The sequence below is a fragment of the Scylla paramamosain genome, unplaced genomic scaffold (assembly GCF_035594125.1).
Source record: "Scylla paramamosain isolate STU-SP2022 unplaced genomic scaffold, ASM3559412v1 Contig33, whole genome shotgun sequence".
Classification (NCBI taxonomy): domain Eukaryota; kingdom Metazoa; phylum Arthropoda; class Malacostraca; order Decapoda; family Portunidae; genus Scylla; species Scylla paramamosain.
The window spans coordinates 495,001-510,000 of record NW_026973698.1 but is presented as its reverse complement, the minus strand read 5'-3'; the positions used below and the strand labels follow the sequence as shown (position 1 = coordinate 510,000).

Below are 15,000 nucleotides of genomic sequence, written 5' to 3'. Positions count from 1 at the left end.
AGTAGCAGTAGAAATAGTAGTAGTAGTAGTAGCAGTAGTCGCAGTAGTATTAACAGTAGTAGCAGCAGTAGTAGTAGTATTTTTTTTTTTTTTTTTTTTTTTTTATGTAGGAAGGATACTGGCCAAGGGCAACAAAAATCTAATAAAAAAAATGCCCACTGAAATGCCAGTCCCTAAAAGGGTCAAAGCAGTGGTCAAAAATTGGTGGATAAGTGTCTTGAAACCTCCCTCTTGAAGGAATTCAAGTCATAGGAAGGTGGAAATACAGAAGCAGACAAGGAGTTCCAGAGTTTACCAGAGAAAGGGATGAATGATTGAGAATACTGGTTAACTCTTGCGTTAGAGAGGTGGACAGAATAGGAGTGAGAGAAAGAAGAAAGTCTTGTGCAGCGAGGCCGCGGAAGGAGGGGAGGCATGCAGTTAGCAAGATCAGAAGAGCAGTTAGCATGAAAATAGCGGTAGAAGACAGCAAGAGATGCAACATTGCGGCGGTGAGAGAGAGGCTGAAGACAGTCAGTTAGAGGAGAGGAGTTGATGAGACGAAAAGCTTTTGATTCCACCCTGTCTAGAACAGCAGTATGAGTGGAACCCCCCCAGACATGTGAAGCATACTCCATACATGGACGGATAAGGCCCTTGTACAGAGTTAGCAGCTGGGGGGGTGAGAAAAACTGGCGGAGACGTCTCAGAACACCTAACTTCATAGAAGCCGTTTTAGCTAGAGATGAGATGTGAAGTTTCCAGTTCAGATTATAAGTAAAGGACAGACCGAGGATGTTCAGTGTAGAAGAGGGGGACAGTTGAGTGTCATTGAAGAAGAGGGGATAGTTGTCTGGAAGATTGTGTCGAGTTGATAGATGGAGGAATTGAGTTTTTGAGGCATTGAACAATACCAAGTTTGCTCTGCCCCAATCAGAAATTTTAGAAAGATCAGAAGTCAGGCGTTCTGTGGCTTCCCTGCGTGATATGTTTACCTCCTGAAGGGTTGGACGTCTATGAAAAGACGTGGAAAAGTGCAGGGTGGTATCATCAGCATAGGAGTGGATAGGACAAGAAGTTTGGTTTAGAAGATCATTAATGAATAATAAGAAGAGAGTGGGTGACAGGACAGAACCCTGAGGAACACCACAGTTAATAGATTTAGGAGAAGAACAGTGACCGTCTACCACAGCAGCAATAGAACGGTCAGAAAGGAAACTTGAGATGAAGTTACAGAGAGAAGGATAGAAACCGTAGGAGGGTAGTTTGGAAATCAAAGCTTTGTGCCAGACTCTATCAAAGGCTTTTGATATGTCCAAGGCAACAGCAAAAGTTTCACCAAAGTCTCTAAAAGAGGATGACCAAGACTCAGTAAGGAAAGCCAGAAGATCACCAGTAGAGCGTCCTTGACGGAACCCATACTGGCGATCAGATAGAAGGTTGTGAAGTGATAGATGTTTAAGAATCTTCCTGTTGAGGATAGATTCAAAAACTTTAGATAAGCAGGAAATTAAAGCAATAGGACGGTAGTTTGAGGGATTAGAGCGGTCACCCTTTTTAGGAACAGGTTGAATGTAGGCAAACTTCCAGCAAGAAGGAAAGGTAGATGTTGACAGACAGAGCTGAAAGAGTTTGACTAGGCAAGGTGCAAGCACGGAGGCACAGTTTCGGAGAACAATAGGAGGGACCCCATCAGGTCCATAAGCCTTCTGAGGGTTTAGGCCAGCGAGGGCATGGAAAACATCATTACGAAGAATTTTAATACGAGGCATGAAGTAGTCAGAGGGTGGAGGAGAGGGAGGAACAAGCCCAGAATCGTCCAAGGTAGAGTTTTTAGCAAAGGTTTGAGCAAAGAGTTCAGCTTTAGAAATAGATGTGATAGCAGTGGTGCCATCTGGTTGAAGTAGAGGAGGGAAAGAAGAAGAAGCAAAGTTATTGGAGATATTTTTGGCTAGATGCCAGAAATCACGAGGGGAGTTAGATCTTGAAAGGTTTTGACATTTTCTGTTAATGAAGGAGTTTTTGGCTAGTTGGAGAACAGACTTGGCATGGTTCCGGGCAGAAATATAAAGTGCATGAGATTCTGGTGAAGGAAGGCTTAAGTACCTTTTGTGGGCCACCTCTCTATCATGTATAGCACGAGAACAAGCTGTGTTAAACCAAGGTTTAGAAGGTTTAGGACGAGAAAAAGAGTGAGGAATGTACGCCTCCATGCCAGACACTATCACCTCTGTTATGCGCTCAGCACACAAAGACGGGTCTCTGACACGGAAGCAGTAGTCATTCCAAGGAAAATCAGCAAAATACCGCCTCAGGTCCCCCCAACTAGCAGAGGCAAAACGCCAGAGGCACCTTCGCTTAGGGGGATCCTGAGGAGGGATTGGAGTGATAGGACAAGATAAAGATATGAGATTGTGATCGGAGGAGCCCAACGGAGAAGAAAGGGTGACAGCATAAGCAGAAGGATTAGAGGTCAGGAAAAGGTCAAGAATGTTGGGCGTATCTCCAAGACGGTCAGGAATACGAGTAGGGTGTTGCACCAATTGCTCTAGGTCATGGAGGATAGCAAAGTTGTAGGCTAGTTCACCAGGATGGTCAGTGAAGGGAGAGGAAAGCCAAAGCTGGTGGTGAACATTGAAGTCTCCAAGAATGGAGATCTCTGCAAAAGGGAAGAGGGTCAGAATGTGCTCCACTTTGGAAGTTAAGTAGTCAAAGAATTTCTTATAGTCAGAGGAGTTAGGAGAGAGGTATACAGCACAGATAAATTTAGTATGAGAATGACTCTGTAGTCGAAGCCAGATGGTGGAAAACTCGAAGATTCAAGAGCGTGGGCACGAGAGCAGGTTAAGTCATTGCGCACATAAACGCAGCATCCAGCTTTGGATCGAAAATGAGGATAGAGAAAGTAGGAGGGAACAGAAAAGGGGCTACTGTCAGTTGCCTCAGACACCTGAGTTTCAGTGAGGAAAAGAAGATGAGGTTTAGAAGAGGAGAGGTGGTGTTCTACAGATTGAAAATTAGATCTTAGACCGCGAATGTTGCAGAAGTTAATGAAGAAAAAGTTGAGGGGGGTGTCAAGACACTTACGGTCGTCGACGGAAAGGCAGTCTGACCTGGGGACATTTATGGTCCCCTCCCCAGATGGGGACTCCGAGGCTGGTGTAGGAGTCGCCATGATTTTAAAATTTTTTGAGTGAAGGGTGTGTGTGTTATTAGGTGCTTGTAGTTTTGTGTGGAGGAAGAGAGTTGTCTTTAGAGGGCAGGCTGTGACTACCCCCTTGTGTTGTGAGACACAAAGGGAAACGTTCAGTGAGGTCACAGCTGGGTTTAATGATAAGTTCACAGCACCCCCTGAACAGTGCTTTAGACCTCACTGGGAGTAATTATCGTTTCGGCAGGTGTCTACTGCCTCCTCCTTGTATTAGTATTAGTAGTAGTAGTAGTAGAAGCAGTCACAATCGTAGTAGTAGTAGTAGTAGTAGTAGTAGTAGCAGTAGTCGCAGTAGTATTAACAGTAACAGCAGTTGAAGTACTACTAGTATTAGTAGTAGTCATAATCGTAGTAGTAGTAGTTAGTAGTAGTAGTAGTAGTAGTAGTAGTAGTAGTAGTTATAGCAGTAATAGTAGTAGTAGCAGTGATAATCGTAGTAGAAGTAGCAGCAATACTCGTAATAGTATTAGTAGTAGTAGTAGTAGTAGCAGTGATAATCGTAGTAGTAGTAGAAGTAGCAGTAATACTCGTAATAGTATTAGTAGTAGTAGTAGCAGTGATAATCGTAGTAGTAGTAGAAGTAGCAGTAATAATCGTAATAGTATTAGTAGTAGCAGTAGTAGCAGTAGTAGTAGCAGGACATGGCGGCAGAAAAGAGTGTCCTTTGTGTGAGTTTGTTTGTCCTTTGTAGTGAAAGAGGAAAGAGTGTTGCGGTAAGTAACAGTGATGGTGTTGGTGACAATGCACACTCATGTTGGCAGCCACACACACACACAATTTTGAAGGAGGGAAACAGACAACAGTGGGTGACGGCAAGCAGCCTTAGCGGGTGGCGTGACGTTGCTGCGAGCGTGGCGGAGAGGGAGATGACAGGAAGCAAGGGGCAGGTAGAGGAGGAGGAAGGGGAGGTGACGACAACAACTACTATTACTACTACTATTACTACTGCTACTACTACTACTACTACTACTACTATTATTTCTACCACAGTTACTACTATTTCTGCTACTGCTACTGGTGCTGCTGCTGCTCCTCCTCCTCCTCCTCCTCCTCCTCCTCCTCCTCCTCCTACTACTACTACTACTACTAATAATAATAATAATAATAATAAAAATAATAATAATAGATTTACTACTATTAGGAGGAGGATACACGGGTGGAGGATGGAGAGAGAGAGAGAGAGAGAGAGAGAGAGAGAGAGAGAGAGAGAGAGAGAGAGAGAGAGAGAGAGAGAGAGAGAGAGAGAGAGAGAGAGAGAGAGAGAGAGAGAGCAGGGAAACAACTGTGTGTGTGTGTGTGTGTGTGTGTTATAACAAGACAAGTGGCATTAAAAAGCACGTAATTTACTGACAAGCATTGCACGACAACATTACTGCGGTGATTAAAAGTACTCCTGTAAAATGCAACGTGGCATCATACAAACCAGGCATGAGGGCAGCGAGGCCCAGCGACCTTGAAAACAGCTGACTGACTCACAAGAGAGAGAGAGAGAGAGAGAGAGAGAGAGAGAGAGAGAGAGAGAGAGAGGAGTGCACTGTAAGATTTTTTATTTATTTCTGTGAATAAATTACGGTATCCATGAATAGTATTTTTATCTGTAATCCTACACACACACACACACACACACACTAATAATAATAATGATAATAATAATAATAATATAATAAAAATACTAAAAAATATGAATCAAGGAATGACGGTAAAGCGGACAGGGAGGCTTGCAAGGAAGTAGTAGTTGTAGTAGTAGTAGTAGCAGTAGTAGTAGTAGTAGTAGTAGTAGTAGTAGTAGTAGTAGTAGTAGTAGTCAAAATAGTAGTAAGAGTAGTCGTAACAATAATAATAATAGTCGTAGTAGTACTAGTAGAAGTAGTAGTAGTAACAGTTATCGAAATAATAGTAGTAGTAGTAGTAGTAGTAGTAGTAGTAGTAGTAGTAGTAGTAGTAGTAGAACTAATATTAGTATTAGTAGTAGAAGTAGAAGTAGAACGAGTATTAGTATTAGTAGTATTAGTAGTAGTAGCAGCAGTAATAACAGAAGTAATTGTAGTGCCACTGGTAATTGTAGTAGTAGTAGTAGTAGTAGTAGTAGCATTTAGGTAGAGCGAGTGTGAGGTGCGGTTCACACCAGCCAGTCACTGTCACCGCCGTCCGTGACGTCATGAGTGGGGGGGAGGGAGCGAGGAGAGCAGCTCCTGTGTGGGCGGCGGAAAGGGAAAAGGAGCGTGAGGCGGGTGGGGACCAGAAGGAGTGGATGGTGGGTGGGGGGCGGGAAGGGGAGGATGGCAGGCGGGGAGCTGGAAGGAGTGGGTTGCTGGTAGGGGCCTGGCAGGAGTGGGTGGCGAATGGCGGTTAGGAAGGAGTGGGTTGAAGGGAGGGGAGGAAGGAGTGGGAGGGGGTAAGGGCAGGAAGGCGTGCTGGCAGGTAGTGGCCGTGAAGGGGCTGCTGGCTGGTGGGCGGCCAGTAGCTGCTGCTGGGGGAAGTGGGAAGGAGTGGCTGGCGGGTGGTGGGGAGGGAGAGATTGGGGGGATAGGAGGCGTCTCTGACTTACACAACAAGATGGCGTCCTGTCTGAGATGGTGGCAAGTGTAGTTTCCCGGCCAGCGGCATTATACAGGGACTGCCACGTACAGGGACTGCCACGTGTAAGCCTGGTCGCTTCTTGCAGCTTCCCTTATTTCTTATGTTCTTATGTTCTTATGTTCTTATAAAACAGGGGGGAGATCTTTCTGTACACAACATGCACTTGTACACAACACACGTGTGGCTGTACACCTGGCGGCTACTCAACACACCTGGTACACTACTGGTAGCACACTTCAGGGAGGGCTTGGCCAATCCTGGTTATCTTGACCACCACTAAGTCTATGAGGAGGAACACAATGCGATACACACGCGCACCACACAAGATACGCCGCCACACTGGCTGCAGGCTGAGCGGCATCCCTTTGGCTCAGTGTTTCGAGGCCGTTCGGTACTTGAGCGACACACAAAAGTCTATTTAATATACAGGGACTTGTTCAACCAACGAACACACTCATATCCACCAAAAAAATAAATAAAATAAATAAAATAAAATAAATAAATAAATAAATAAAATTAATTAAATAATTAAATTATACTAAATTATTAAAATTACTATTGCTTCTACTCTTACTACTACTATTACTGCTACTACTACTACTATTGTGTGTGTGTGATATTATTGATAGCAATCATAATAACAATATAACAACAATTACTACTACTACTATTATTACTACTATTACTACTACTATTACAAATATAAATGCTACTACTGCAACTGTTTTTGCAACAATTCTTAAGGCATTAATATTAATATTCACATAGTAGTAGTAGCAACAGTAGTAGTAGTAGTAGTAGTAGTAGTAGTAGTAGTTGTAGTAGTAGTAGTAGTAGTAGTGAGAAATCATGAATACTACCTCTACCACTACCACTACTACTACTACTACTACCACACAGGCATGCTTATGAAGGTCGTGAACAGTTCCATCTGGTACAAACTTAGCTGTGATGCGATTAATGGCGCGTCACCTTGGTGGATCCCTGTCAAAGTGTCTTCTGAATTGTCTTTGCACTTCTTTGACATTTTCGTGCCTCCAGTAACACTTTATGACATGTTCTTTCTTCAAAGCTTAGTCTTACTTCTGCCATTATTATTTTGGCCAACTGTTTCTGAAAAAAAAATAAAAAATTATAGCGAGTCAAACAGTGAGTACATTTTTGGATGACTCTCTCTCTCTCTCTCTCTCTCTCTCTCTCTCTCTCTCTCTCTCTCTCTCTCTCTCTCTCTCTCTCTCTCTCTCTCTCTCTGTCTCTGTTTATACAGATAGATACAGATAGATAGATGTACACAGATACAGACTTGTGCTTGTGGAGTATAAATGTAAGAGCATGAAGCACAGTGTGTCTCTCCCCACAGGCACCTCCCGCCTCGCGCCTTCCTTCCTCCCGTCTCCCGGAGTGTACACACCTGCACTCTTGAGGTGAGTACACTTACTCTTTTCTTTCCTTGTAATTGTTTTCACTGTGTTTTCTACTGCACACACTCAGAAAGTAGAAAATGAGGCACTAACGAGGCAAGACTATATACCACAAAGACTGGACACAATCTGTCTATCTACCTGTCTACCTATCTGTCTCTGTCTGTCTGCATCCACATCTGTCCGCCTGTCTATATCCTCACCGGAACAGAGGGCGGAGCTTACGGTTTAGGAAGCTCTCTGTTCAACTGATTTTTGGGTCTTGTCGAGTTGATTACTGTTTGAGAAATGTGTGGGTTTTGGAGCCTTTTGTGTGAAACATCTATATACTCGTACTTAATAGGGAGGCAAATACTGAACATGTCATGAACTTTATCGAGGAGTCTTTTCAAGCTGGAGTCCACGTCCTGTGAAACGAGGGGAGACCACTCCACTGTGTACTGGTGGGCATCTTTTCCGCCAAAGAAATCATTGCCAAAAATGCATACGGTCCACGCACGCACGCACGCACGCACGCACGCACGCACGCACAAACACACACACACACACACACACACACACACACACACAAACACACACATATGTTTAAATGTCTCTCAAACAGCTGGCATTTCAAAAAGAATTGTGGGTAATGTAACAAGTGAAGCAGTGGGTGACACGCAGTGTACTTCACGCTGCCCACATCTCATGCACTGCCTTCCTACATGGGCATCTACATGGCCGTCTTTTTAACAAAAGCAACAAGACGGCAAAATAAAATTCTTCGCTGTACATTTTCCGTAAAGAGTCTGCATCCAAAGCTTCCTCAGCCTTCAGTATTTGCAGGCTTCCCTTCATTCATAAGTACTTCACATTGTTATTAATACATCAAAATCTTGGACATAATGCAATATTCAAATTGGCAGAAAATGTTTCTCACACGAGAAGTAACAACGTTAACCTTATTTGTGCGATACTGACAACAATATTATTCACAAACAGTGTGACAAGTTGGACCAAAACTGTTGTGAACAGTTTGCCTCTTGATAGACAAAGTTCTTCTTACAACTGATAAAATGTTCAAACAAACAACAGGTTAAAAAGTAACCACTTCATCAACAAAAGCTGTGATTTTGATGCTATTTATTGCAGTCATCGCATTTGTTGCTGTTATCATTATTACTTTTATTATTATTATTATTATTATTATTATTATTATTATTATGTTGATGATGTTGTTGTTGTTGTTGTTGTTGGTATTTATTGTTGTTGTTGCCCTAGTTACCAGTATTAGTTATTAATTATGTTTATTAATGCTAGTTACTATTATTTGTTACTAATAATATTCTTATTGGTATTATTATTATTATTATTATTGTTGCTGTTGTTGTTGTTGTTGTTGTTGTTGTTGCTGTTGTTGTTGGTGTAGTTATTAGTATTATTGTTATCACTACTCTTGTTGTTATTGTTATTATCATCATTATTTTATTATTATTAAGTTAGTGTGAGACACTTGTATTAGTGTTTATCTTCTCTGTAGCGGCGCGGTACTGTCGCTGTACAGTACAATTCATTATGTTGTTGTACATTATAATTTGTTTGCACTCCTGCCCTCTGCTCTACTGTACAATACACCGTCAGAGAGCCTCGGCTCACGTGACTGTGTATTGTATGTACACCTTGAAATACTTTATACAGGTTTGCTTACTTGATTACTTACTTAATTACTTACTTACTTGCACACACACACACACACACACACACACACACACACACACACACACACAGTCAAGTCTTGCCTCGTGTTGTCTTGTCAAATGGTTTGGACACAACACACGTGCCATGCCGTGTGCCATAGTGTCTCTTACTCCCATCCACCTCTTTGTCTTGTCCCCACATCCCGGTGCTCAGGCCGGCCACTTCAAGGCTCAACTCCCTCCCTCCCGCACTGAGCCTTGCAAACCACGTCTCTCCTGCCCTGCTCCTCACTTGGGAAATTTCTTTGCAGGCTGCTGGCGAGAAGAACTGTGTCCCAAGCCCTCCACCATGGCCGCCGCTCCGAAAGTTTGCGTCCGTCGCGCGAAGCTCATCTTCCTGATGGAGAACGCAGGCAAGGACGTCTTGACCTTCGTGTTGAAGCGCGGCGCGCTGAACGCCCCCGCCACGCCGCCAGGCCAGTCCCTCATTGACTACCTTGACAACCTCCCTCAAGGCTCGACAGCCAACTATGGCAGGATGAGTAACAAACAAAAGAAAGCAGCACTGAACCACAGTTCAGTGCTGCTTATCCTCTGACGTGACTACTTTATTCATTATTTTTTGTATCATCAGCGAACTTAGATACTTTACAAGTGAGGTCCTCATCGATATCATTAACGTAAATAAGGAAAAGAACAGGGCCGAGCACAGATCCCTGTGGTACACCACTTAAAACTTCTCGCCAGTTTGAAAATGTACCATTTAAAACAACGCGCTGCTTTCTCTCAGACAGCCAGTCTGAGACAGCCAATTGAGAAGTTTTCCATTTATACCATATGACTTCAATTTAGCTAGTAGCCGGAACTTTGTCAAAAGCTTCTTGAAAATCTAGATACACTAAATCTACTGCCTTTGTTTCGTCGTAAATGGTGAAAATATCATTAAAGAAATCAAGAAGATTAGTTAGACAAGAACGTCTGTTTCGGAAGCCATGCTGTGAGTCATTGATTAAATCATTTATATGTAGATAGTTCACTACATTGTTGCAATTTACTGTTTTCATCAGTTCACATACTACAGATGTAAGGCTGATAGGGATGTAGTAGGAAGAAGAGGAGGAGGAGGAGGAGGAGGAGGAGGAATAAGAGAACGAAGAGAAAAAGGAGAGCTAGAAGGAAGGCGAGAAAAGGAGGAGGAAGAGGAAGATGAAGAGGAGGAGGAAGAAGAACAAAAAGACGAGGAAAAGGAGAGCTAGAAGGAAGGCGAGAAAAGGAGGAGGAAGAGAAAGATGAAGAGGAGGAGGAAGAAGAACAAAAAGACGAGGAAAAGGAGAGCTAGAAGGAAGGCGAGAAAAGGAGGAGGAAGAGGAGGAGGAGGAGGAGGAGGAGTTATCTTTATCAATACTATTATGGAACAGTGAATAAAGAAATTAATAAACAGATAAGTAGTGTGTGTGTGTGTCATGGCGGTCATGTAAACAGCTGCTGGAATACGTCCGTGGTTTTGGCACAGTATCTCCTCAAGAAACCAACTCTGGAGCACCCTGCGCTTACCCCAAGTCTATGAAAGGAGTAAGAATACGCTGTTTGATTTTGTGATGGTGAAGGGTTTTTGGACTTAGTTAAAATTAGCCTGTAAGACCACGACCACTCAGGCTAACCCCTCCATCTCGCCAGCGCCTTGAGTTTGCGCATGCGCACTAGAAGCGCTGTGACGTCAGCAGCTGCCATGGCAACGAAGACGCCGGTAGTCATCAACTCTGCTGTGACTTCGGAATATTCTCTGCTCTAATTTATAACCCTGCACGAGCGTACGGTCCTGCCACCTCATTAGCAGTACTGCAATCTGTTGAGCAAGTTAACTGTTATGATGGCAAGCAATCAGCAAAAACAGCCAGGTGACGGAAGGGCGTTACAACGCGGCCAGCTAGCTAGGAAGAATAAGGAAGAACTAATAGACATGCTACTGGCATCTGGTGGAGACGGTACTGCACTAGTCAGCATTAATAAAAGGATGGATGACTTAGTGAATGCAGTGGACACCCTCAAGGACATAATAACGTCCCAGAATAATGTGGCACAGAAGAATTATGAGGAACTAAAGGTACGACTCGATAAGCAGGAGGAGATCATTGCTAAGCAGCAGCAGTACCTGGAGTACCTTGACAGGAAGGAGCGCGAAGGCAATGTAGTCATTCTGGGCGTACCTGATCAACAAGAGTCTCTGGACGGCGCAACTACCGACGAGGACAAGCTGAACAAGATTTGGACAGCAGTAGGGATAACTGGCGTGGCAGGAGCGCATCGTAGGCTGGGTGGGGGTCAGGCCAGTGGTGGTGCGCCACCACGAGCCCGCCCCATCCTGTTAACGCTCGCTGACAAAAGCCAACGCGCCACCATCCTGAGCAACGCAAGTCGATTGAAAACCTCCGGTGATTGCTTCAATCAAATCTACATAAAAAAGGATGTTCATCCAAGTGTTAGGAAAGAGTGGCGTAGGTTGCGCGAAGTAGAAGCCGCAGAAAAGGCAAAACCAGAAAATGTAGGCTGTGTCATACGCCTGGATACGCGTGAGCGTAAAGTATATAAAGATAATACAGTTATTGATATCTGGAATGCTCAGTTTTTCTAGATCGACCACAGTGCATCAGTAGTATTAAGATTATGTCATGGAATGTAAATGGTGTGTGTACAAAGCTTGAAAAAGGTAACGTGCACCAGTTGTTATGTGGTTATGATATCATAGCTATTAATGAAGTGAAAACCCAGCTTCCAGTAAATCTAAGTGGTTATAAGTTGTACAGAAGTGATGTAGTTGGCTCTGCTGCTCGTGGAGGCACAGTGGTGTTAGTTAAGAATTGGTTGTCAGAGTCAGTGTTTGGTGTCGACACGAGTAAAGGCGACCAAGTGTGGATGCAGATGCGTAATATTCCTGGTGTATTATTTGGGTTTTGTTATATTCCACCTTCTGATTCACAATATTATTCTTTGAGTGCCTTTTCTTACATAAAAGAGAAATTGTCAGAATTTATGCCTAAAGGACATATCATTATTGGTGACATGAACGCAAGATTTGGCAAAAATGTCAAGGACTTACTGGCGCCACTTAATGTGTCAAATAGCGATGAATTGTCATATCCTTTTGTTGCTGATGATATAAATGTACCGAATGACAATGCCCAGCTTCTCTCAGCAATATGTGTTGAAAATTCTATGCTTGTTATGAACAATTTGAAAACTGAACAGAAACATTTTCTTGGAAATAAGACATTTCGGAGACGAGATGCGTGGATCTCAGAGGTTGACGTATGCATGGCATCGTGTACTATGATTAGGTACATAGATGATTTTTCTGTAGTACAACGCGTCGACCTGCCATCAGACCACGCCCCCATAACACTCACAGTCTCTGGCACTGGTATGGACCTGGACAATCTTATCGACAGAACACGCCAATTGGGAGACCACGCGGCTCTGTACAGTGTCAGTGTAAAAAAGAACTTGTTTAGAAGACCACTGAAATTCATGAATATTGATAAAGAAGTGTTCAGCAATGTTATTTCCCAAAAAGACCTAAACTTTTTCAATGGAAATGTAGAAATTTCAGAGGTAGAGAGTGGTATTACAAACGCCCTATATTCGTGTGTGCAACAGAGTGTCTGTAGGAATCAGAGAAGTGAACAGGTAGACATGCAGCTTGGTAGGTGGGAAAGGTTGCTGAGTGACAGAGACGACAGTAGAGTTTGGAAAGCTATAAATTGGAAGGGCGAGTATGCAAGTGAAAACAATGGAAATTCGTGTCCTAGCAGTGATGAGTTTAAAGCCTATTTCGAGACCATCTTAAACGCGGATACGGTTAATGATGATGATGTGGAAGTAACTACTGACGTGACAATTCCTGTCTTAGACGAACAAATCTCTGTCGCGGAGGTACAGCAACAGATAAAGAGAATGCATCCTGATAAGTCGTGTGGACCAGATGGGTTGCCACCGGGTGTGTTTAGCTTGTTGCCAGCTCAGTGGGTATTAGCTATAGTAACTCTGTTTAACAACGTTTTCTTGTTTGGTAGTTACCCATGTTCTTGGATTAAGGCAAAAGTATTCACTATTTTTAAGAAGGGTGACAGACACAACCCTCATAATTATCGTGGAATCAGCATCTTGAATTCACTGGCAAAATTGTTTGACATGGTATTGTGTGAGAGGTTGAGTCACTGGTTCAGACCACTGAGGGAACAAGCCGGGGCCCAGAGAGGTCGCGGCTGTATAGAACACATTGTTACGCTACGCTTGCTGGTTGATACTGCTAGACGTAAAAAAGAAAAATTATTTGTCATGTTCGTAGATTTTTCAAAAGCTTATGACTTAATACCAAGGAACAAATTGTTAACTGTGTTGAAAAGATTGGGTTGTGGGATGGTGATGCTGGGAGCGCTGACCGCCATGTACAGGGTGACACAAAGTGTGGTGGGCTCAGCATTGTTTACTGCTACGCTGGGGGTGCGTCAGGGCTCCCCCACCTCCTGCATCCTCTTCATAATCTACATCAATGAATTGGTTAAAATGATTAAAGAACAGTGTATGCCAGAGAGATTTTTAGACTGGTTACATGTCTTAGTTTTAATGGATGACACCGTGTTATTGTCAACAAGTCGAGCTAATTTAATAAAGAAGGTTGAAATATTGGACCAGTTCTGTAGAGATTACGGTATGTATGTAAACAACGCTAAAACTAGTTTCTTTGTTATTCATGGTGATGACGGCGATGCAGATGCAATTCATGTGAACAGTTTGGTGATTGAACACTGCCACAGTTACATTTACTTGGGATCACCATTCACCAGTGATGGGTCAGTGTCCTCAGCAGTTAAAGCACATTCAACAGCAAAGTTGTGTCATGTATTAAAATATGTTTCATTTGTTACAAAGAATAATGATTTGCCTTTTATTGTCAAACGTAGAGTTTTTGAGACCGCTTTAATGTCTGCAATTCTATACGGATGTGAATCCTGGGTTAGTGCTGATTATAAGCCTGTCACCAAACTGTATAACTGGGCACTAAAACAAATGCTGGGGGTTAGAAAAACAACGCCTAACATAGTATGTTACGCTGAGGTGGGTTTGCCATCAGTCTCAGACCTTATCAAAGTTAAGCAACATAAATTTTTTAGGAATATATGGCTAGAAAGGTCAGGAATGAATGATGATCCTCTGATACTGGCTATAAGAGTAACACTTGCCTCACGTACACCTACATCAAGAAATATAGACACCTTTATTAATACTGAGCCACTGAGTATGTCAACAATTATAGAAAATGTTTGTAATGATATAGCACATTCAGATTCATCCCGTTGCAAAACATATAAAGAGATAAATCCACAATTTAAAGTACCTGACCTTTACAAACAAAAACATCTAGTTAACGATTTACACAGAATATCTTTTACCCGTTTCCGTCTGTGTGGTCACCGTCTTGCGATCGAGACTGGGCGCTGGAACCGCAGAGGGAGAGGGCGTTTGCCAGTGGAGGAGCGGTTGTGTAGTTGTGGAGGAATACAGACAGAGAGACATGCGGTAGAAGTGTGTCCTCTAACAGCTCATCTTAGACATATTTATAATGTCACTGTATTAGAGGACATATTTGCTGATACTTTTCCTCGTGAAAGTATGTGTAAGATGTTACATGAGGTGCTAAATGTCTTAGAATAGTGGTATAATGGTTGCAGTTGTTTGTAATTATTTAAAAATGTATTAAAGTATGGAAATTTTTGTGGACTACACCAGTTATAAAGTGTTACTATTAACTTTAGTAGTATTAGTGAATTTATTTGTACTTTTTATCTATTGTTCTTTATATGCACTGTGGTCAATAAACTATCTATCTATCTATCTATCTATCTGTGTGTGTGTGTGTGTGTGTGTGTGTGTGTGTGTGTGTCCAGGCAGCACACAGGTGCACAACACTCGGCCATTACAGGAGTCACCTTGAGAGGTTCATGGGTCACTTAAGTGGTGCCGGCACACAGCTGCTGCAGGAGTGGCGGGACCTGGGGGTGCTCAGCCTGGCCGTGTGTGACCAAGACGCCCAAGAGGTTCTGGCCGCCATCAGCGCCGTCCACGTGTCATTGCC

General features: G+C 43.0%; 2 long non-coding RNA genes across 4 annotated transcripts in view; one reads left to right on the top strand and one right to left on the bottom strand.

Annotated features, from left to right (window-relative positions):
- LOC135097822 (uncharacterized) overlaps positions 1–9,491 on the top strand; it is a 36,286-nt gene extending 26,795 nt beyond the window's left edge. For both annotated transcript variants that reach the window (XR_010266154.1, XR_010266152.1), the window contains exons 2-3: positions 7,131–7,194; positions 9,179–9,491. This is a non-coding gene — a long non-coding RNA (uncharacterized LOC135097822). The remainder of the gene's footprint in view (positions 1–7,130; positions 7,195–9,178) is intronic.
- The window catches only part of LOC135097821 (uncharacterized), an 83,540-nt gene that overhangs the window by 30,028 nt on the left and 38,512 nt on the right, over positions 1–15,000 (bottom strand). Inside the window, exons 4-6 of one of the 2 annotated variants that reach the window (XR_010266151.1) lie at positions 14,855–15,000; positions 9,160–9,264; positions 6,713–6,883 (exon numbers count right to left, since the gene is read on the bottom strand). The exon at positions 14,855–15,000 is cut by the window's right edge and continues 43 nt beyond it. This is a non-coding gene — a long non-coding RNA (uncharacterized LOC135097821). The remainder of the gene's footprint in view (positions 1–6,712; positions 6,884–9,159; positions 9,265–14,854) is intronic. The other variant, XR_010266150.1, reaches the window with a different exon arrangement.